General features: G+C 36.8%; 1 protein-coding gene across 9 annotated transcripts in view; it reads left to right on the plus strand.

Annotated features, from left to right (window-relative positions):
- The window catches only part of PLEKHA5 (pleckstrin homology domain containing A5), a 241,028-nt gene that overhangs the window by 70,443 nt on the left and 146,487 nt on the right, over window positions 1–24,098 (plus strand). The window contains exon 1 of one of the 9 annotated variants that reach the window (XM_055318813.1): window positions 13,585–13,694. The exons of the other annotated variants lie outside the window; for them this stretch is intronic. The gene's annotated coding sequence lies outside the window, so the exon portion shown is untranslated. Of the gene's footprint in view, window positions 1–13,584; window positions 13,695–24,098 lie in introns of those variants that run through there. 9 annotated transcript variants of the gene reach the window in all.

Below are 24,098 nucleotides of genomic sequence, written 5' to 3' on the forward strand. Positions count from 1 at the left end.
GATGGACAATAGACTAATAACCACAGAGGTAAATAATATTTTTAAGTACTTAAGCTGAGACCTGACAGATAAGTAGTGGGAGTTAGTTTGCTGGGAGGAAACCTTATAAGTTATAAAGATTCACAGGATCTGGGATCCCTGGGTGGCTCAGCAGTTTGGCGCCTGCCTTTGGCCCAGGGCGTGATCCTGAAGACCCGGGATCGAGTCCCATGTCGGGCTCCCTGCATGGAGCCTGCTTCTCTCTTTCTGCCTGTGTCTCTGCCTCTCTCTCTCTCTCTCTCTCATTAATAAATAAATAAAATCTTTTTTTAAAAAAGTCAATAAAGATTCACAGGATCTGAAGGCAGCTGGATTCCCTAGAGGAGTAAGGGACATTGGGAGCCTCCCCATCTGCATCTGGAGACAGGTCCAGGGACCACACTGCAAGGACTTACAGCCCGATTAAGGTCTTAGCACTTTATTTCAGAAACTGAAAGTTTTAAATAGGAGAGTGACATTTTGTATATTACTCTGCTGAGTGGAGAATTAAATGATGCAAGACTTAGAATAGAAAAAGGAGAATAGTTAAATAGCTATTGCATTTATCCAAATGAGAAAAGGTGTTGCATGAATTACAGGAATTGTCAGCAGAGATACAGGAAAGTAGACTAATTGGAGAGAGATTTTGGAGATCCACACATACAGGATTTGTTGGATTATAGGGGAAGAATAATTTCCAGCTTTGTGACTTTGGCAGCTGGTTTGGAAGTTCCATATTTTGAAATGAGAAAAATGGTTTATTCTTTTTGGAGGGTGGGGTAAGGTGGGGGGAGTGAGGAAGAGTTGTGGATTGAAGGATGGAAAGGTCAAGAGATTCGTTTCTTAGTAGGGGAAGTTTGAAATGGTTGTGGGAAAATCCAAGTAGAGAGATTTCAGGCACCCAGTTGAGTATACTAGTCTGGAACTCAGAGTGGGCTAGAAAAATAAATTTGGCAAATGCCAACATTTTCTGCAATTTAGGCCAATGAACAGACTGGAGTGCAAGTTCTTAGGTCTTGTTTAGACCAATGATAGGATGAGGATGACATAACTGTGCTAAAATTTTATTGACCTAAAAACAACTGCTTTTTGAATAATTAAAATCGGAATGTTGCTTGGAAGAACTTTGGAAAATGCCAGAACTTTTTTTCATTAGACTTTTTGTGATTTAATACCCTTCTCCTTTGCTTGATCTCATTCTAGAGGAATTTGATTACTTGCTTTTCTCTGCTTCTCAAAAGACATCAATCCATTTCCTTATTAAATGTTGAGGTCTGGTTACAGCATGTTGATTCCCCATTTTCCTCTTTGTAGCTTGTTTTTTAGAAGTTATTAATCAGCTGAGTCTTAGTATCATTTTTCCCATAGCTTCTCTTAAGCTTCATTGTGCCTTTTTGGTAGAAAGAAGACTGTCAGTGCACAATAGAATCATTACCCTGACCATTTTTGCTTATCCTGACTCATTTTGGAGTAATCCCGACATCTTATTTAGACAGTTCAAAGAAATGTTTAGCTCTATTTATTAGTATTATATTTTCAGTGGTAGAAATACTGGTTTAAAGCTAGGAAAACTTCCTTACAGTTAACAATGCCTTTCTCTTAAAGCATTATAAATAAGTAAATTAATTATCACTTGATTGGATAATTTTTGTTTAATTTTCCAAAATCTTTTTAAAAATATTTGTTCATCGGGCACCTGAGTGGCTCAGGTCATGACCTCGGGGTCCTGGGATCAAGCCCTGAGTCATTGGCCTCCTTGCTTGGCAGGGAGTCTGCTTGTCCCTCTCCCTCTGCCCCTCCCCCTGCTTGCTCTCTCTTTCTCTTACATAAATAAATAAGATCTTTAAAAAATATATTTTTACATTTATCAGTTTAATGTAAAGCCTGTGCTAGACACTACAAAAGCGAGAACTGGGAGGTAATTGTTGGACTCAGGATACTTCCTGTTTCTACAGGCTTTGTCATAAAACCATTGAACTTTACTGCGTATAAATCACAACAATCTGAGAGTCCACCTAGTGGAAAATATATTGTTTCTGAGCATTATAGAGTACCAACCCTATAAGCCCAGTGTATCTAATTATTTCCAACATGTTGGAGAAGTGAATATGATTTTTAGTTAGAAATTTCAGTAATCGGGGATCCCTGGGTGGCGCAGCGGTTTGGCGCCTGCCTTTGGCTCAGGGTGCGATCCTGGAGACCTGGGATCGAATCCCACGTCGGGCTCCCGGTGCATGGAGCCTGCTTCTCCCTCTGCCTGTGTCTCTGCCTCTCTCTCTCTCTGTGTGTGTGTGTGTGTGTGTGTGTGTGACTATCGTAAATAAATTTAAAAAAAAAATTAAAAAAAAAAAGAAATTTCAGTAATCTGAGTGTTATTTCAAGTTCTCCATATGATCTTCCTTTTATTACTTGCCTCACTCTTGAGTCAACCACTAACTGTGTTTTAAAAGAGGTATCCCCAAGGAGAAGAGACTTTCCTATTTTCAAAATGGGCAGGACTGAGATTAGGAAAAAAACCAACTAGGTCAGAGCCTATTTCCACAGAGATTTAAAAATCTCATTGTGAAAACAAAATGAGCTGCGAAGCCCAGGTGTTTAGCAGGCAGGCAGAAGAGAAGTCAGAAGAAAGGGATGGGTAAGAACTGGGAACGTGGTGACTCATCCGTAATTGCTAAGGATGTTACCATTGCTTTAATGTCACTGATTTTCAACTTTTTTGACCATGATCCACAGTAAGAAATACCTATTATTTCATGATGTATTGTTCACATACAAATACTTTTTTTATATAAAATTGAAATGAAAAAATACTTTCCCCATACTACTTCTATCTCCTCTTCTGTTTCATGATTTGAAGTGCTGGTAGAAAGCATCCCATTAACTGCATGTCATTAGCCTCTAATGGATTAGACCAGAGTTTACAAATATTGCCCTGTGCAATAGTGAGATTTACATGGGCACTGATGTGGTGAAGTCAGGATTGTTTTTTTGCTTATAACTGTTATTATGAGTCATGTGCATCTATGGAGAAATTAAACTATCTTTATATCCTGGCACAAAGCTTTCCACACAGCAAGCATTGAGCTAACACTGAATGCTTTTGAACAAACAGCAAGCAGTCATCACTGCTATGCAGCCTAATTGCTTCTTGGTAATATCAGTCTTGTCCCCTGAACTCATCTTATTGCAAGACAGGACATATTTGTTTATCAACTGCAGCTGCCATGAACCATAATATTCATTAAGTGATACAAAATAAGCTAAACTGTAATCTAATCCAGTAAGGATCCACTGTGTCCTCAAATCTTCCCAAACATACTACAGTAATCATTTCTTATTATTCATGTTTGCTGTGGCACAAGAATTCTGGAGCTGCTTGGTTGGGCAGTTCTGGCTTAGGGTGTCTTATATGGTTTTAGTTCCAAATTGGCTGGAGTTCAGTCTCTGAAAGTTTGAAAGGTTCAGCTGGAAGATCACATGGCCGGCAAGATGGGGCTGCCTATTGGTTTCTCTCCATGTGGGCCTCTCCACAGGGTTCCGTGCCCTCATGACCTGGCACCTGGCTTTGTCCCGGAAACCAAGACAGAAGCAGCAGTGAAGGGTACTGCGAGGGTGTTGAATACCAGGAGATGAGGATCCTTGGGGGATATCTTAGAAACTAGCTACCATAACATAAACAGGTATCTTTATTAATAATTGCCTTGAATTTTTAACGAAGGAAAAAGTAAACATGTAAATACTTGTTTTATTTTTTTATTTTTTAAGATTTTATTTTATTTATTCATCAGAGACACAGAGCGAGAGCGAAAGATAGAGACACAGGCAGAGGAGAAGCAGGCTCCATGCAGGGAACCTGACGTGGGACTCAATACTGGGTCTCCAGGATCAGGCCCTGGGCTGCAGGCGGCGCTAAACCGCTGCACCACTGGGACTGCCCTTGTTTTATTTTTGAATTTTGTAAAGCATTTGTAGAGAAGTATTGACATTTCTACTTCTCACAGGAATTTTGGAGAGAATTTAAAGGTATAAAAATGATAAATTTCAGAAAATGAGATTCTTGATGAAATACTGAATGATTAAGCAAGTTCTGTTCAGTTAGCGAAGTACAGAATTATGAAAAATTAGTTAAATACTGGGAAGACCCTAGATGAAATTATTAAGAATAGAAAATAATTTGCTCTCAGTAAAATTGGAGAATACTAATCATTAACAAGTAAAATAACCTTTTAGACCCAATTGGGCAGAGACATGTGTTACTACACCTTTAAAGAGTAGATACATAGAAGATTGTCATAACATTCCACTTACTTTAGATTAGGATTTGGCAACAGGGGCCTGTGGACCAAATCCATCATGCTGTCTGGTTTTATAAATGAAATTTTATTAGAACACAGCCACATTCATCTGTTTCCATATTTCTGTGACTGCTTTCTATTGTGATAGCAGAAGCAATAGTTTTGTGACAAAGACTGTGCTCAAAGCCTAAAATACTTACTGTCCTCTGAAGGATAAGTTTATTGACCCCTGCTCTAAATTTTAAACTTAAATACAAGATTAGATTTTGGAGTGTTGATTCAGATGCATAAATCTAAGGACAATAGCATGTAAGTGAACTTTTAAACATAAAAGAGGGTGCAGTGTTAACAGTGTTTTTAATATTTTTTTTAGAAGAAAAGTCTTATTAACTAGAAGAGGGAGGCACAGACTATTCTATAATTCACAAGAATAATGCTTCATTAAGCAAGACTTTGCTTATTAAGAAAATTCATGAGCTTTGAATAGGGCCCATGTGAGAACAGGTGAAGCCAGCATTTGAAAAGCAAATGTGAACATTATGTTGACTGAATTAGGTTATTGTGAAAAACCAATTTAAACATTTTAATATATTTCTGACTTCAAATTAGAAGTTAGGGATTTTTTTATTTACTTTGAAATCTGTTATGGTTTATGATTAGAGTTTTGCCCCCCACCTTTTTTTTTTTTTAACATGGAAGTACAGTCTTGAGAAAATGCCCATGAGTAATTTCATTTCCTATCCTTCTACTGTGGATTGACTTGAAGAGATAAAGGCACTTGCCAGCCTTAATGATATGCTGCAGACAAATTGAAAAGTGAAATTTCCAAATAATTAGCACAAGGTTTAGGGCTCAGGGCTATATGAGGAAGAACAAGGAAGTAGGCACTCCTGTGCAGGTTGACAAGGAAATCCTAGGTGAAATATGTTTCTAATAGTACCACCAGCATATGTTGTCCTACCGGGTTGAGTTTGTGCTCATTGTTAAAACCTACTTTTCTAAATGAGTGAGCAGAATTTATACCAGAGTATAATATTATGGTTAAGATATAAGACGGGACGCCTGGGTGGCTCAGCGGATGAGCACCTGCCCCTGGCTCAGGGCATGATCCTTGGTCTCAGGATCAAGTCCCAGATAAGGCTTCCTGCCTGGAGCCTGGTTCTCCATCTGCTTACGTCTCTTCCTTTCTCCCTTTGGGTCTTTCCTGAATAAATAAGTAAAATCTTTAAAAAAAAAAAAAAGATTATAAGATACAGTATCGAGAGGAAAAGATTTAGAAGTGAAGTTTTTTTTTTTTTGCATTTTAATTTTAGAAAATAGCGGTAGCTACCATTGATTGGACACTCACACTATTTCAGGCTTTGTGCTAGGCGCATTTCAAAAATTGGCTCATTTAATGCTCTCAGTAAGTCCATAGGGTAAAAAATAGTGTTTTATCCTCACTCACCACATGAGTAAACTGAATGTTGGAGAGTTTAACTTGCCCAAATTCAGTAACAGGAGGACTAGGACTTGAATCTGGGGACATCTCACTCCAGATGTCTCCATATCACACTGCCAGCCCATAAATCTGTCATCTTGTTCTCAGCTCCTATTATTTTCCTCCCATTTTCTTTTCCCTCCTTCCCACCCCTTCTTCCCTTTTCCATTTCCTTTCTTTTTTTTTTAACTGTTAATTACATAACTAATACATAGTACTAAAACAGTTTTGCACAAAATGGTATAAAGTAAAAAAATGAAAGTAGCCTTTATCCATACCGTTAACATTTACTATTCTCCTACCTGCTTCCTTTACCCAAGATAATATGCATATATCATAGATATTTTCCATGACAGGACACACCGTTCTTTATGCCTTACTATTTTTACCAGCTGCACGACATGTTCCACAGTACAGAAATTAATTTATGCAGCCATTCCTATTGATTATTCTCTTGACTTTTGGCATCTTGTTTTCTCTTTGTTGCTGTTTATATAACTTGGCCTAATGAGCATCTGGTGTTTGCCTTGCATACACTAATTGAGATGACTGAAGTTTATCAATTTAGATAATTTTTTAAAAGCAGTGGTTATGTTCTTCCCACGACTTTAATGATGTTTTGAGGCTAGTTTCTTGAATGGGATTTTGTTTGTATCATGAGAGCTTGTGACCCTTTCTTAAACAATTTAAGAATTCTTTTTCTTTTCTTAGTTTTCAGCAGATTATAATTTATATGTCAGTGATCATTTAAAAAATTTTAGGGATGAGCTATCTCAATCAAAATTTTTATTTTATTTTATTTTATTTTATTTTATTTTATTTTATTTTATTTTATTTTATTTTATTTTATTTTATTTTATTTTATTTTTAAATTTTATTTATTTATGATAGGCACACAGTGAGAGAGAGAGAGAGAGAGAGGCAGAGACATAGGCAGAGGGAGAAGCAGGCTTCATGCACCGGGAGCCCGACGTGGGATTAGATCCCGGGTCTCCAGGATCGCGCCCTGGGCCAAAGGCAGGCGCTAAACCGCTGCACCACCCAGGGATCCCCTCAATCAAAATTTTTAAATTACCACATAATAAATGACTTAAGTTGATTCTTCATAGGTCATTAGACTGTAAATCTTATATATGGTTATAAATGTGTAGTAAAAAAATTTGGACCGTGAATTATCAAAAAGTAGTTTTTCCAAAAGAACATTAAGATATCTAACCTAATTCCTGGTGTCATTTTTGTAACTTATTTGAATAAAGCACACAATTCTATGATCGTTGTTGATGTATTGGCAAATTATGCTTTTCATACAGCAGCGATGCTTATTTTGGAAGGCATTATTATTTTGGAAAACTAACTTTTTTAAAATGCCTTAGTACAGAGTATCTACTTGTATATAGTAGTATTTATGAAATAAAGGAAGGGATGGATGGATAGATGGATAGGAGAGAGGAAGGAGACAAAAAATTGAGGAAGTTGTCTATTTGTTAGTGCAGCAGTGTTAATGGTTATAGAACTGTAAAGAATGAACGTTACCTTATCTAGCTAGCAAGAGTGTTTAACAAAGCAAGAAGAAAACCTACCCCTGTTTGCCCTCTGGTTTTAGATGAGTATGAATAGAAGGGAGACACTGTGTGGCAGAGTAGATAGAGCAGAGTAGAAAGAATGTGGATTCTTTCATTCAGTTTCCAAGCAGCACAACCCTGGATAGTTTCTGTCGTGTTCACCTGTCCTTATATATACTGTGTATAGTAAAACCTATCTGACTGTTCTTGTGCAAACAAAAGATCAGTCGTATAATATCACAATACCTGGAATGGTTCTCAACAAATGGTGGTTGGTGTCATGTTTCTGCGGAAGCTGCTATTCTGGCTTAGGAGTTTTTAGCTTCCGTTCTGTCTGTGATTTTCTTTTCTTTTTTTTTCTTTATTTTTAGAAAATCATGGAGTAGTGATTTTGGGTTGGTTTATAATTAATGGAGTGAGAAAATAAGCAGAATGGGCTTTTTGGATGCCAGAATTGTTTGATATTGACTGAAAAATTTTAAATCCTCTTTTGTTGGCTGCAATCAATCAAGAATTTAGTAAAGTTCTGAGAGCCATCTTGTCTTATTATCTTTAGAAATGAATATACCCCTTGCCAAATGTACCTCCTTCCCTGCCCTTCTGCAGAGATGGTCCTCTTCTCTACTGTTGCTCTTTTCAACATTAAGAACCTCTTCATTCCGATCTTACCTTCTTGGCAACATTTCAGTATAGTTACTCCTTAACACCTTTTCCCACTTGGCTTCTATGCCATCATGTACTTCTGGGTTTCTTACTGCTTTTCTGCTACTCTTTTACAAGCTCTTTTTCTTTTGCTGTAGCCATTCTGGTCTCTCTTCCATTCTTCAAATATGCCAGTGAAATTTACTTTGGAAGATCTTACTTATTACTGCCTCAGGGCCTTGACACTGACCATTCCCTCTGCCTGGCTTTTTGCTCACATCTCATCTTTTGATTGAGGCTTACTGTAACCCACATTATCATAGCCACATCTCTGACTTTTTTCTTTTTTTCCATAGTATTTACCCCTTTTGTCATGCTACATGGATTACTCATTTATTATGTTTATCATCTCTGATAGAGTATAAGCTCCATGAGGGCAAGGATCTGGATTTTGTGTTTGCCATGTTTTTTTCTTTTTTTTCCCCCCTCAGATCCACCAAACACCTAGCATAAGGCCCTACTACACATAGTAGGCATGGTTGATTGATGAAAGCATAGCATCTATCCTGTGTTATCTTCTAGGTCACCTCACTGACTTCCAAGGCTCTTTGCACACCACATACCAGTCTTCCATAAATCTACATCTCACACCTAGACCTTTTTCCAAGTCTGTACTCACTGATCTCTCTGCATAGACATAATCAGAAAAACAAAAAACCTTCCAGGCATCCTTAATTACTCTCTTCACCCTTCCTCCTTCCTCTCCAATCTCTTAGTAGGCCCGGTTGACTCGTCTTCTTTGCAAAAAGTATCCCAAATGCATCTGTGCCTCTGTCCTCCCTCATCCAGACAGTAGCAGCAGCTACGTGACCCATTTCAATCCATTGGTATGGTAGCCAGAGGCATCTTCTTAAAATGTAAAGCTGCAAAAGAGATCATACACACAGCCTTCCAGTGGCTTTCTGTAGCATTTAGAATATTTTCCAAAGTCCCTTTTCTGGTTTATAAATCGAACACTAGTTGACCTGCTGCCTCTCAGACCTCATCTCTTAATTGTTTTCCCCTCACCGCACCACACTGTGCTCACAGAAGCCTTCCTTTTCTTCAGATATGCTGCCAGTAAAGCCCTTATTAGACTAACAGCCATTGTTCAAGCTGGCGCTTCAATGCTGCATCTTCAGGACTTCTCCTGACTGGACTATTCACCCTGTCACTCAGCCGTTTTCCACCATCTTACATATTGTTCGCTAAATCTACTCCCTCATGAGAATGTAAGCTCTGTGAGAGGCTTGTACCTTTGTACACCCATATCCCTAATTAATATGTACCACAATGTCTGTTAAAGTTAATACTTGATAAATATTTGTGGGCTGAATGAGTAAATAAAAGGAACAAATTGTTTTTATGTTATAAATTTCTGTTATAATTATGATTGTATTTTAACTAACCGATTAAGAATATCCTCAAGTAGAATGGGAAAAATAGGACTATTCTGATGTTGGGGAAGGAGCATTAAGAAATGTTGCTCTGGGGCAGCCCTGGTGGCTCAGCAGTTTGGCACCGCCTTCAGCCCAGGGCATGATCCTGGAGACCTGGGATCGAGTCCCACGTTGGGCTCCCTGCATGGAGCTAAGAATCTTAAAAAAAAAAAAAAAAGAAATGCTGCTTTATCTCTTAATAGAAAACAGGAAATAGTCCTGCCCCACCCTCATTTTCTCTTTTCATGTACACAGTGTGATATTTTAAAAATACTCTTATGTCTTTATTCAGAAGCAAAGTTGTTTTGTGTTTGCTTTTGTTTTTCTAGTAAAGCACGAAAGATTGTCTTATAGTCTAAGCATTGTCTATAGCAAGAGACCATTTAAATGCCAAAATCATGTATAATTAGGTCTGTACATTATCTGGCCACATGCAAAGTAGGTGCTAAGGGCTTATCACTGCAGTAAAAGTCACAAGGATATTTAAGTTTATTTTACGAAATATGTTTTAAAATTTATGGTTTTTTTAAGATAAATTATTATGGAAAATGTATGCCTTTGCCCAAGATTCTTTTTTTTTCTTTTTTAAGATTTTATTTATTTATTCGAGAGAGAGAAGCAGGCTCCATACAGGGAGCCCGATTTGAGACCCGATCCCAGGGCTTCAGAGTCACACCCTGCACTGAAGGCAGACGCTTAACCACTGGACCACCCAGGCGTCGCTGCCCAAGATTCTTGCAAATATATGCTCCAGATTTTGTAGGGACTCTTTCAGTTATTTTTTCTTTGTCATTGTACACTTCCTGGGACTCATTTTCTTGCTATATATATTTGAAAAGAATTCCTAATTTCATTATATTAAGATGGAATATTTTTAAAAAGGAAAATGTTTCCACTTTTTTAAATACCATAACAAGATCTCTGAGAAAGCAGGAAACTATAAATAGGAATCTTTTACCAACGAGTTGTATAGTGTCAGTACTTCATTATTCTGTGTCTGTCTCTCTCTGTGTATCAATGAGTGGCTCTTTCCCAGAGGAACTGCACAATCGAATAGAGAGCTTCTTCATAATGACTGGCCCCACCTTGGTCAGATTGAAAGATTTCTGGACTCTGAATGTGTGTGCCTAAGTTGTTTCTCAGCCACACAGGTGATTCTGTTGTGAACTCTGGTAAAAATCCAAAATGACGGCAAATTGCAGTCAAAGGCTCGTGTACACTTCCGTTCTCCCTCCTCCCGTTCCCTCTCTTGTGGTTCAGGATCCAGTGAATGGCAAGTATGTTTAGTCATGGCGAGATCCATCCATCCTCCTGTGTCTGTGTGCAGTACAATGCACCAGAACTGTGTACAGTCTTCAGAGGTTACTCACTTGTCAATAGAAATGGATTCTATCTTTTGTCAAATTTTTACAAATTCATTCATTCTTATCAGAGTAGCCTTTGGGGGAAACATTTTATCAAATGTTGTAGGTAGAGAAAGGGTAAGCAAGTAAATTAAAGAATGAGTGGCAGGAGATAAAGATTTAAAAAAAATAGGACCTCTAATTAAGATCAAAGGTAAATGTAATTACAAGATGACCTCAATTTTAAATCAGAATGCTAAAGTCGAATGTAGAAGAGAGAGGAAATTCACGTTAAAGACCTATTAAGTGATATGGAAGCATTCAAAACGTGAGTTAAAAACTGGGCATGCTGTGCCAGTGTGCTGGAATTAATGTCTCTTTTACCTATTTTTGTATCTGCCTGTCATTCCAAAGTTATCTCCTTCATTCAGCTGTTTAGCGCATGACCCTGGCTCCTCCATTATCCAGGGTGTAAAGCACTTCTTGCCGTCTGCTTCCAGATTCTGTGCTCCCTGAATATTATCTTGCGTTTTCTCTTTTCTCTCTTCCCAGTTTGGACAGCCTACACTTCTTCCTGTGATTCACACATTACCACAAGTTCTCCAGTCCCCACGCCACTTCTTAGTCCTCTCATGCCCTATTTCTCTGCTGTTTTCCTCTTCCCTGTTTCTTCTTTCTGGTCCCGATCCTCAGTGTTCATTTACAGCATTTCAAAAAGGTCACCCTCTCCCAGAATCTTCTTTAAATTTTCCTCATCAGAACGCTTTCTCTCATCCCTCTAAACCCCCCAGCGCAGCAAAACATCTATCTCTCTTTTGCTGTGATCATCTTGGATTAGCGACATGTACTCCTCTTGCCTTATCATCTATAAACTCTTTTGAAAACAGAGATAGCCCTCCTTGTTTTTGTTTCCTCTGTGCATTGCCTTGCACCATGTCTCATATATAACATGTACTCAATAAATATTTACAGATCAGAAGTAGATTTGTTTGTTTTCAGTGAAGAACTTTCCTTTCTCCTTCAGAGGTCATAGTTTTCTAGAAACTCTTTTTAACAGAATCCTTACCCTGCCACATACTGTACACAGAATTTATTAGACTTAGCAGTACATAAAACATATGCATTTTGACACTTTTTGTTTGATATATTGTATGAATCTTGGTATTTGCTTTTATTCTGTGCTGCTGCTTTTCCTGGGCTTTTTCTTTAGGGAGAGAGTGCTTATGTACCATACATTGCCCACAGACCTTGCAATTAAACCTACCTAACGCTCACTGGCAATAGATGAGTTGCTTTGATAGAATGCTAAAGAAAATGATGTATTGGTAGCTTTCTTTGAACTTTACACTTTTTTTTTAAAGGTGTTGGAATTAGGTAGGTGTGGTTCCATAAACAGTTCTCATGTTCTTTTTTAACATTTTATTTTTTACGACTTCTCTAAACCTCTTAATGATCTTGTCTTACATCTATGAGGGGCCTTATGTTAGCTACTCCCATTGAATTTGTCTGTTTCTTATGCCTTCTTATTTTCCCAGGTCTTCCAGATTAATTTGGGGTCAAGAGGGAAGGGGAAGCAAGGCTACTGTTCATAAAATGAGACATTTGTGTGTGGGGTAGTTAGGTATTTAATGATGGGGAAGTGTAGAAGTAACCAAGAATGGTTGTGAAGAAAGGACAATCATAAATTAGTATATGGACCCAGTTAAAGATGGTGTAGCCCCACTCTGCCTGTGGTTTGCTATCCTAGGCTTGGTGTGTTAACTGTATGAACACTTCCAATTTTTGCCCAAGGTGAAAATGGAAGTGGATTCATAAGAATTGTCTGCTGGCTTTTGGTGGGGCTGTATCTGCTGTGCTAGATTTTTTTTTCCCTGAAAGATTTAAATGGGCATCGGGAGCTTCTTGACCATATTTCCATCATGCAAAACTATATATGCCTTTGCAGCAGCTTACTCAGCATACCAGGCAAATTAGCTATTTGATTGCATAAGCATTCATATGTAAACCATTTTATTGATTGTGTGTGTGTAGCATTTTGTAAAAGTTCTTGAAAATGCAGAAACAATTATTAATCCTTTTTATATCTTTATCAAAATTTTGCTGAGGTCTGTTATTATATAAGCATATAATCTATTATATAACGTATAATCTATAGATGAGAAAAATCCTTACTGCTATATTTTCAAGAAAGCAGACATATTTAATAAAGATACTGAACATTTTAGTTTATTGATGCTTACTAATATTTCCAAAGGAAAAGTTAAAATACTAATAGTTTGTAGATTGTTTTATTTGTTGAGTAGCAGAGATACAGAATAAAAGGTTAAAAAGTAAAATGTGAAATGTTTGCCTAATTTATCAGTGGTCACATTTACTTTTTTGGGGGGGTCATCCCTGCATGCCTTGATATTTCCAGTATTTTGGGGAAATACCTATGTTGACATAGTGAAATATTGAAACCTAAGAATTTTTTTAAGTATAAAAATAATTATTTCCAGGTACATCAAGTTAAATGAACCACAAAAATCATGAAGTCAGAAACAAAATCAATTATCATTTGGTGGTTCTGTTTAGTTTATTGCAGTTAATGATCTTCTATTGAATTTGCAGCTCTCTGAGTTTATTTGGAAGTAGGCCATCACATGCTGAGATGAAATACCAAGTCATTTAAATTAGATACCGAGCATGCTCATATGAAGTACTTACTCTTGGAGACTGCAGTGAGGTTCAGTTTTCTTCTAGTGGGAAGAGCAGGAAAGAGCTCACCACTGTGTGCCCTTTGTCATGATTCTGTCAGAGGGCATGTAATTTTGTCTTTGGAAACCAGGAACCTGAGACAAAAAGAAGAATGCAGGCTTTTAGCAAAAGACTATTTGGTGAGTTAAGTAGCTGTTTTATTCTATTTTATAATTCCTAGCAAGGCTGTTTCTTCTAGCTGCTGCTTATTTTGTAGTAAGCTGAAGCTTTATGTAGCAAGTAACTTAGCTGAGATTAGGAGAAATTTGTTTCTGCCATCCAAATCTCACTCCTATGAAATATTTTCAGTACATTTCTGAGGTGACAAGTTCATAAATTGCTATGATGATACTCCTTCGTGTTCTCCACAAATTTCATTCGCTTACTGGTGCTGAATAATGCTGGCAGAATTGTGTGCTAAGGGAGCTCAGGATTTGTCTGTTTGAACAGTTTAGCATTTTGTTCTTGTATTTTTATGAAATTATAATTTTTGCTTTCATATTTTTACACTTCATCTTAAAAAGTAGTGGTAAGACTCATTTAGCATAAAAAAGCAAGAATTCTTGAAAAAATGAGAGGATATGTTACACTATATGTACATATTGTTATATAGATGATTCAAAAATCAGTTGACTTTATAATTGGTCATTTACAGTACTCGAAAATAGAATGAAATTGACAACACTTTGTGAAATATGCTGCAGTTACTCAATATTCATATTTAGAATCCGTTCTGTTTTTAGTTATTGAAGTAGCTATGGAAGTGTTTGTAGTATAATAATAATTTAGCCGTTTTAGGCTCTTACTTCTCTTGAGCTCATTTTATGGTGATTGCTAGGAAATGTTCTGTGGTTGTTTTTGTTATCCAAATGTTCATGTTCTACCATGAAATTAAAGAGGGAAGTTTTGTGCATTTTTCCATATTATGTTCTTATAATATCAAATAATATTTGAAATCTATAAATTATTATTTCATAATGAACATGATTTTGATTTATATTTATTGTTGATAAACTTGGCAGCCAAACCTTCAGGGTATTCTGGAAATTAAAATTGCATACTCTACATGAGAGAAATCATTGTAGTTCATAAAGATTTGAAGAAAAGGCATAAAATTACCAAATTTATTTCCTTGGGGGAAGATCATATTTATTAGTAAATGTCAGTGAAGTAGGGAATTTGAGGTATAGAAGGTGTTTTAAAGAGTTCTAGAAAAACAATGTGGTGGGGTAGGAGGAATAGGAAGAGAATACTAAAGGCTTAGTGCCTTCAAATGCCAAGCAATTATGTGATGCTTTCCTGAAATAGCTTTATTTTGTGAACTGCCCCCACTATGCCATTTTCCAGGATTGGCACATGTGAAGGAGGTGGGTGTATACTTAAGGTTGTATATTCGTGAAAAGGGAGGGTTAGCAGTTAGAGATGAGGACTAAGTGATAATACTCAAGAAATCTGTTCCACTTATACATACTGACTCACTTGTGTGACCTTGGGCAGCATGCACACAGTTATTTCCACTTATTTTTAGTATAGTACTTAACCGTGGTAATAATAGGAGTTTCATTTAAGATTTCTAATGTAATAAGATTATTTCCTGGACTATTGCAAAGATGCATAAGGGCTGTAAGTCATTTACAGATAGTTACTGTGATAAAAAAAACAAACAAGTGTTGCTTTTACAGAATCCTATCAAGTGTTTTCTTTTTTAATTAAAAATATCTCGGGGATGCCTGGCTGGATCAGTCAGTGGAGCATGCAGCTCTTGATCTCAGGTTTTTAAGTTCGAGCCCCATGTTAGGTGTAAAGACTACTTCAAAATAATAAATATCTTAAAAAAAATATTTTGAGTGTATAAAAATAAAAATGTAGAAGTTCTCTGTGGTCTCTGAAACTAATTTGCTAATACCTATTTAGTCTGTGAATAACCATGAAATTTTCATGGTAGAATTATACTTTATACTATTTTCTCTTACATATTTAGTCCCATTTGCCTCTAATCATAGACCTTCATAGATCTTCAATAAAAAATAAATCGAAAAAAATAATAAATCGATAATCAATTGAAGTCTGTTAAAGAAAAATATGGAGAAGGGTGCCTGGGTGATTCAGTTGGTTAAGTGTCTGCCTTTGGATCAGGTCATGATCCCAGGGTCCTGGGATCGAGCCCCACATCAGTCTCTTCTCAGTATGAAGCCTGCTCCTCCCTTTCCTTCCTACTCATATTCTCTCACTACCTCTCTCAAATAAATAAATAAAAATCTTTTTTAAAAAAGAAAGAAAAATATGGAGAAATACTAGGAAAGTGAAAGGAGGGAAATATGAAAGGAATGATTTGACTACAAGGATTTCTTTGCCAGGTTTTGAAGATGAAGCACATACCTGTATATTTTGTTCATTTCTAAATCATTAAGTTCGTCTACTCATTTAACTTAACATTTACCAATTAAGGATAATTTAGTTCCCTAACATTTATGAAGTTCAGTAGTGCTTAAAGATCCCAAGTGGTTTTAACTGAAAATGAGTTCTGTGGTCAAGTTAAGTTTGAGGAATGATGGACCATGAGTGCTTGTTTATAGCAGAACTTCTTGCCTTTAATTCTTGTTCAGAACTTTATTCAGAGAACTTAATTTTCTCTGAAATATGGTTAAATTTTGAAAAGAAAAAACAATATATGATATGAAAAAACAGTATATGAACATTTAGCACACATTTAAATAATTCTGAGTATGAACCATTATCTTTGAAATACATGGATAAGTGAAAGAATTATGGGTTTCCTTAGGTCTTCCAGAATATTACCTCAGTTCTTTTCTCATTTTACATTTAGAAGGACAATCTTAGAAATACAGTGTAAATGGAATATAAGAGGTATGATTAGACTTGGGGATAGTACTAGAGACATAAGCTAAAATTACATAAGTTTTCATCCATTTTCTTAAAGTTACTCCTATAGAGAGACCAATTAAATTTTTAAAATATAGTTCGTAATGGGAAATAAGTAGTATTTGTAATCCCGTGGCCTGGGTTCTAATCTAGTTTTGCCACTTGTGACTGTAGGCAAGTACCTTCTTTTTTCCATTCTGTGTTTTCAATAGTAAACAGAAACATCAATGTTTTTCTTTTAGATTGAGTATTTAACTTTACATAAAGAACCTAGCATTAAAAAAAAAAAAGAACCTAGCATTATGTCACTCACAGTGTTCAATAAATGTTTGTCTCCTTAATTTCCCTTTGAAACAATTAAGTTTTTTCTGTATTAAAATTTTTCCAAAATATTACTTATCCTATTTTAAATACTAACCTCGCAGAAATATACCTTATAAATATAATATTTATAAATTATAATATACTTGGAATCTCTTTATATAACTTTTTTCTTCTTTTTTTAGTTGACGCCATGCCTAGCGTGGAGCCAATGTGGGCTTCAGCTCACAACCCTGAGATCAAGAGTTGGACATTTAACCCACCAAGCCACCCAGGCACCTCTGTAACTTGTTTTTAAAACCAGAATGTAGGGGCACCTGGATGGCTCTGTGGGTTAAGCATCCGACTCTTGGTTTCAGCTCAGCTCATTATCTCGGGGTCATGAGATCTAGCTCTGTGTGGGGAGCTCTGCTTAGGATTCTCTCTGTCCGCTGCCCCCTACTCTGTGCTCTAAACCAATCAATCAATAAAAACAATGTATACATGATAAAATGTTGAAAAAGTCTTATTTGCTTAACCCACTTTTATAAGAGTAATTGCTAAATACCCATTTGTTTCAGCTGTGTTTGGCCTGGTAGACAAAGTGATGAATATTTAGTCTAAAGAAATACCTCAAATTTGTTCTTATTACTATACAAAACATGTTATTATAAATAAAATCACATTTAGTGAAATACAAACTCTTAAATTAGTGGAAACCCAGCAGTGCCTGACACAGAATTGGAACTCCCTAAATGTATATTGAATTAAATTTTTTCATGTTTTTCAACCCATATCAATTCCACTATTTTAGAGCTTATATTTTCTGTTTCTGTGTCCTGTTTCTGTGATGTTGCTGTTCTTTTAAAAACAAAACCCTTTCATACTATTATTGTTTAAGAAATACATTAAGATTATTAGACCCCATACCATAATCTTCATAAATGAACTGATAATATGAATTACAACAGGGACTTTTCTTCTTTTAAACTGTAAATAATTCTTTGCTGATCCTGATAGAATTTTTTTTTATTAGAGATTTTATCTTTTCGTGAGAGACACAGAGAGAGGCAGAGACATAGGCAGAGGGAGAAGCAGGCTCCCTGTGGGACTCAAAGGCAGATGCTCAACCACTGAGCCACCCAGGTGCCCCTTGATAGAATTTTATAATTACTTATACCCCAGAACTCTGGCACTCTGGCTCATCCATTGAAAATTTGGTGAAATCTGGCCTATCTGGTGAATTGTAGCCCTTATGTAGCAAGATTGTTCAGCGTTTAGAGATTGACTGCATAGTTTGGTGTTGGAAAGATACCTCTAATAGTGTGTCATTGGGGCCATCGCAGTCGTACATTAGATTCTCTCTAATGCATTTCTTCTAACAATGGCTTTTTGACAAATTCAAGGTCAACTAGATGGCTTGATATAAAACTATTTTAATGAGATCTCAGGGTTATCCATGATTTAAGATAGGTATAGCAAAAGTATATATATACGATGACCATTACTTACCTTAACTTGACATAACTTAGCTCTTTAGGCCATTAATAGATGGCCACTAAACAAACACTAAGCAAGTTTATGTGAGTTTAACCTCTGTCTGTAATTTCCTCGGTGTTTTGTTGATGGTGCCCAGATTCCCACTTGATTTCAGATTGTCTTGAACTTGCTTCCACAATCTGTTAGTTGTCACTCCAGACTTACTGGCTCTTTTCTCCTCTAGATTCTTCTCAGCAACCTTTTATCAAGTCCTCTCTTGCATTTATAGCTCAAACATTTAGTCTAGGAATCAGGGTTTGGAGTTTCTGTTCTTTAGTTTGTTTTGCTATTTCTCCACATTATTCCTGGACTCACACATCCAGATCTTTGTCAGAACCTATCCCAGAAAGGTCCTTTCAGTAAGACAAATGCACAGGTTCAATCCTGCCCAACTCATTCTAAACATTTTCGGTTTCTTGGGGGCATCTGGTTGGCTCAGTCAGTTAAACATCTGCCTGAGGCTCAGGTCTTGACCTCAGGGCCCTAGAATAAAGAAAGCCCTGTGTTGGGGCTCCTGCTCAAGAGGGAGTCCACTTCTCCTTCTCCCTTTGCCCCTCCCCCTGCTTGTGCACACATGCGCGCGCACGCGTATTCTCTCTCTCTCAAAATCTTTTTAAAAAAGAAACATTTTCAGTTTCCTGTAACCTAGATTTCAGCAGGTGTCCTGTGCCTGAATAATAAAACGGATCACAGGTCAGAATAAAAGTTAAAATAATAACAGTGACAGTAACTTTACATCATTTACTCCCACCCCTGTTAAACTCAATATTAGAATGCAAACAAGCCCCCTTGGGTGCTGCAGTTCTTAGAATGCCTTTGTTTCCTTTGAGTGACTAACTGTTGGCAGGCTCTTATTGCCAAATTGTCGCAAATTCCTTTACAGGGGTTAAGCCTTAAAACAGTTTGAATTACAGTTTACTATAATAACTTCAGAATGATTTTTCCTCAGCAACTCCTCAGCTCACTGGCCCTGAAATGGATTAGGTAACTTTTTCTCTTCCCTCGGGGTGTGTTATTTCTTCCGCATTATCCTGAATGCTGCCCAGAAGGTTAAAGAATCGCCATCATTACCTTAGCCTACTGGAGTCTCGAGTCTTCTGCTTTTTCCCTGAAACATGTTAGACCCATATGAAAGTAAAATATCTGTTGGCTGTGCCCCTGGCCCACCCACTTACTTTAAAGATTTTTTTGTTTTGATTTTATTTTGAAAAATGAATAGTTTGATTAGTTATCAGCTTAGAGGCTCTTTTTCTGGCACTTCTATTAAATATGAAACCTGATTAACTTGTGGTTTTTCTTGCTGTAACCTAAAGAGTACACATGTTCTCAGATCCTCATTTATTCTTAGAAGGGAGGGTACACATATTAACAGATATGGGAGCAAGGACTCCTACCCTAAGCTACTTAAGAACTTCAGATAGGCTGGTTGCTTGCCCCCAGAATCCTTTGCAGATTCAGTATCAGTCTTGTTTTGTCTCTGAGAATAGAGATAGACCAAGTTTCTTATGAAGCTTTAATGTAGAATCAGTATTTTGATGGTTTAGTAAGCCATATTTAGTGTAAAGGACTAGACATTGAATATGCATTGAATATAGAGAGTCTTTCATGAAAAATACATGTTAATAAAATCCTACAAATATTCTGTGATTTTTATTAAATTTTGAAGTGTAAGTCTAAAATCTACTTTGTAAAGATAGAAAACCTCAAACCACAAGTCTAGAGAACAGGATCTATGACATATTTAATGCAGATGGAACTTCTTCCTTAGCCATCATTTTGCATGGACAGTTTCCAATGGAAGAGGTTTAGGATTAGGAACCAGGGCCTTCTAGTCTCCTTAATGTCTGGTACATAGCTTGTCTGCTGCCTAGCAGACAAATCTTTGGTTTTGTTCTTTTCTTTCCAATTGAGATGAACTATGATGGAATTTTTTTTTCCTGTCAGAAAGAATGTTTTGGATATAAGCATAAATTTTCCTTGGAGCTGTATTTTTTCCTTAAGAATAAATCTCTGAAATTACAGCTTAAGTCAATGAGAAAGTATGATTTGTCTACTAAAAGCAATTTTATAAGTATTTCAGAAACATATCTTTCCTTTGAGGACAAGTTGCTTGTGGCAAGAAAAGGAGAATTGCAGCAGTTAACATCTAGCCGGCAAAATCCATCTGGGAGACGGTAACTTACTCTTAGTAAATAGCACAAAAATCTTTCTGTATAAACAAGTAGAAATTATAGGGCAGAACATGTGGAGATGGGCAACTTATCAGCATATCTGTTTCCTGGTTAGAGACATTCTCATTTTCACTACCTCTTCTCTACTTCCCTAAGGAGCTAATAAGGAAGCAAGACTTTTTTCATAACCAAAGAGTTGACCTGTTTGTAGATTTTGACAATGGCATTTGATAGAGTTACTGATGTAATTCTAGACGGAAACATGAAGCTTAGCACATGGGATACTTTCTAGGACTCAGGGAGACCACATTGTATCCTTTTTTTCTTTTTTAATACTTAAAATTGTAAAATAATATTGTAAAAATATTACAGAGGTAAAAAGGATATTAAGAATGCCCATATACTCACTGTCCAGTATAAGAAAAAGAGATTGCCAATGCATTTCAAAACTTGTATGTCAACCATTTATTACTGTATTGCACATTTTGATTACATTCAGGTAGCTGAGGAGTGATATAATATTAAATATCTAATTCCTCCTTAATGTTATATTTTTTATTTTTTTTAATTTTTATTATTTATTTTTAGTTTTTTAATGTTAGATTTATAGCATATATTTGTAAATAATTTTAAGAGAGAGCAATGCAGTTTCTCTCTTTTCCTCCTACAACTATTTTGTTAAAACAAATTTGAACCTAGGTTGTGTTTTCTTCTGTATGAAAATGTTAAAAGAGTAATTGAAGCTACATGATCTTGATCAAGTTACAAGATCAACTTTTAGCAGTATTTGGGGAGAGTGTCAGGGCTAGGAGAGGATACAGCTGTTGGGAGCAGTTTTTGTACCTAAATCAAGTAGACTATGAATATAAAGATAAGATCGTGAGAGTGCCTCTTGGCTCTTTGTTCTTGGATCTTGTAAGGACTCCCCCCCCCCCCCGCCCCCAAACACACATACACCCCCAGTGTGTACTGATAATGTCCTATGTATTCCCTGGAACCTGGAAGGTTACCTTATGTGGCAAAGACTTCACAGATATCATTAAGTTAAGGGCCTTGAGATAGGGAGATTGTCCTGGTTTGTGGGGAGAGGACTAAGTACAATTACAAGTGTCCTTAATGGTAGGTAACAGTGGCAAGGGGAGACTTCAGCCACAAGAAGAAAAGGCACTATGACTCTAGAGGCAGAAATGGAATGATGGGACCATAAGCCAAGAAATGCCAGCAGCCATCAGATGCTAGAAGAGGCAAGGAACTGATTCTCCTCTAGAGCCTCTTGAGGAATTGTAGCCCTACCAACACCTTGATTTTGATCTGTTTAAAGTGATTACAGCCTGAATCTCTGGCTTCTGGAACCATCTTGACGGGGTTTTGTTTTTGTTTTAAAGATTTTATTTATTTACTCATGAGAGACACAGAGAAAGAGGCAGAGACATAGGCAGAGGGAGAAGCAGACTCCCTGTGGGGAGCCCAATACAGGACTCGATCCTAGGACCCCAGGATCACAACTTGAGCCAAAGACAGACGCTTAACCACTGAGCCACCCAGAGGTCCCATGGAACTGTTGAAGAATAAATTTTTGTTGTTTTAAGAACCGAGGCTGTGGTGATTTATTACAGTAGTCATAGGAAACTAATAGAACCCCACAGAGCTGGGTTCATTGGGATCAACCAACCTTCTACATTTGTTGTGTCAGTCCTCATGAGTCTCTGTCAGGCTTCACAATTCCTTCGGTCAGACCTATCATACTCAGAGTGTGTGAATAATCTCAGCAGAGAAAGATCTGTACCAGATACCCAGAGTATTGGGAACAGACCTGCTTTGTTCTAAAACTCATTTAAGACAGTTTGCTTATAAATTTGAAAACCACACAGAGGGTGAACAATTAATTTAAATAAAACAAGTAAGAAAGATGAATCACAGAAAAATAGTAATAGAAAAATAATGAAGTCGGGAGAGACTTCGAATAAATCAGCTTACCTCTACAGACTTTCAATTCTTGATCTGAGGGATCCCTGGGTGGCGCAGCGATTTGGTGCCTGCCTTTGGCTCAGGGAGTGATCCTGGAGACCCGGGTTCGAATCCCATGTCGGGCTCCTGGTGCATGGAGCCTGCTTCTCCCTCTGCCTGTATCTCTGCCTCTCTCTCTCTCTCTCTGACTATCATAAATAAATAAAAATTAAAAAAAAAATTCTTGATCTGAGAACCAGGCCTAGTATTATGCATCTGTGTGAGTATTAAGTAGAAAAGTATTAAGTGCTGCTCACATTTTAAGTTGTTTTATAATTGTCATTGCCATGTTGTACCCCCTGACCACAGTGTTTGCTAATTGAATTCCCAGAAGAGTTGGAGTTCTTTTTTTTGTCTTGATAAATGCAATACAAAACATTTTGCAAATCATATATCTGATAAGAGACTTGTGACTAGAATATATTTTGAAAACTCCTATAAATCAATAATAAAAAGACAAATAACCCAATTTAAAAGTGGACAAAAGATTTGAATAAACACTTTGCCAAAGAAGAAGTACTTGAAAGATGCTAAACATCATTAGCCATCAGAGAAATACAAATCAAATCCATAATGATCTATCACTTCAAACACACTAGGATAGCTGTAATCAAAAAGACGGGCAATAGCACATGTTGGCAATGATATGGAAAAATTGCAGCTCTCCTACATTGCTGCTAGGAATGTAAAATGATGCAGCTGCTTTGGAAAACAGTCTGTCAGGTTCCTTAAAGTTAAACATAGAGTTATCAAATGACCAGGCAGTTCCACTCCTGTGTATCTACTCAACAGATTTGCAGACATAAGTACGTGTAAGACTTGTATGTGAACATTCATAGCAGCATATTTTTCAGTATAGCCAAAAAAGCAGATACAACTCAAATGACAACTCAGAGACAACTCACAAATGGAGAAGTAAAATGCATTCTATCCATACAATGGGATACTGCTTGGTGACAAAAAAGAACTAAAGTGCTGATATGTACTACAATGTGAATGAACCTTAAAAACATTGTGCTGAGTCAAAGAAACCATTCACAAAGGACCACATATTATATGGTTTCACTTATATGAAATATTCAGAATAGGCAAATCCATAGTGACAGAAAATAACAATGGAGGTGGCTAGGGACTAGGGAAGGGAGGTAATGAGGAGTGCCTGATGCTGGGTATAGGTTTACTTTTGGGTGATGAAAACGTTTTAAAGTCAATTATGGGGGGCTGCCTAGGTGGCTCAATCGGTTCAGCATCTGCCTTCAGCTCAGGTCATGATCTCGGGGTCCTGGGATCCAGCCCTCATTGGGCTTCCTGCTGATCAAGGAGTCTGCTTCTCCCTCTCCCTCTGTGCGTGCACTCTCTCTTTCTCCCTCTCTCAAATAAATAAATAAATTCATTTAAAAAAATTGATTGTGGGGATGGTTTTACAATCTCCTGAATATACCACAAACAATTGAATTACATACTTTAAATAGCTGAGTTTTATGGTATGTGAATCAAAAAAGCAGTTATTTTTAAGAAAAATACTAGGTTATTATAAAGAAATAGGAAAATACTGAAAACTTATAAGTAAGGCCTTAAAAACTACTGATAATTTCACCAGAAAACCAAATGTTTTTTGCCTATTTCCTTCTCATTTTTCTCCCG

This window comes from Nyctereutes procyonoides, unplaced genomic scaffold, assembly GCF_905146905.1.
Source record: "Nyctereutes procyonoides isolate TBG_1078 unplaced genomic scaffold, NYPRO_anot_genome, whole genome shotgun sequence".
NCBI classification, from domain to species: Eukaryota; Metazoa; Chordata; class Mammalia; order Carnivora; family Canidae; genus Nyctereutes; species Nyctereutes procyonoides.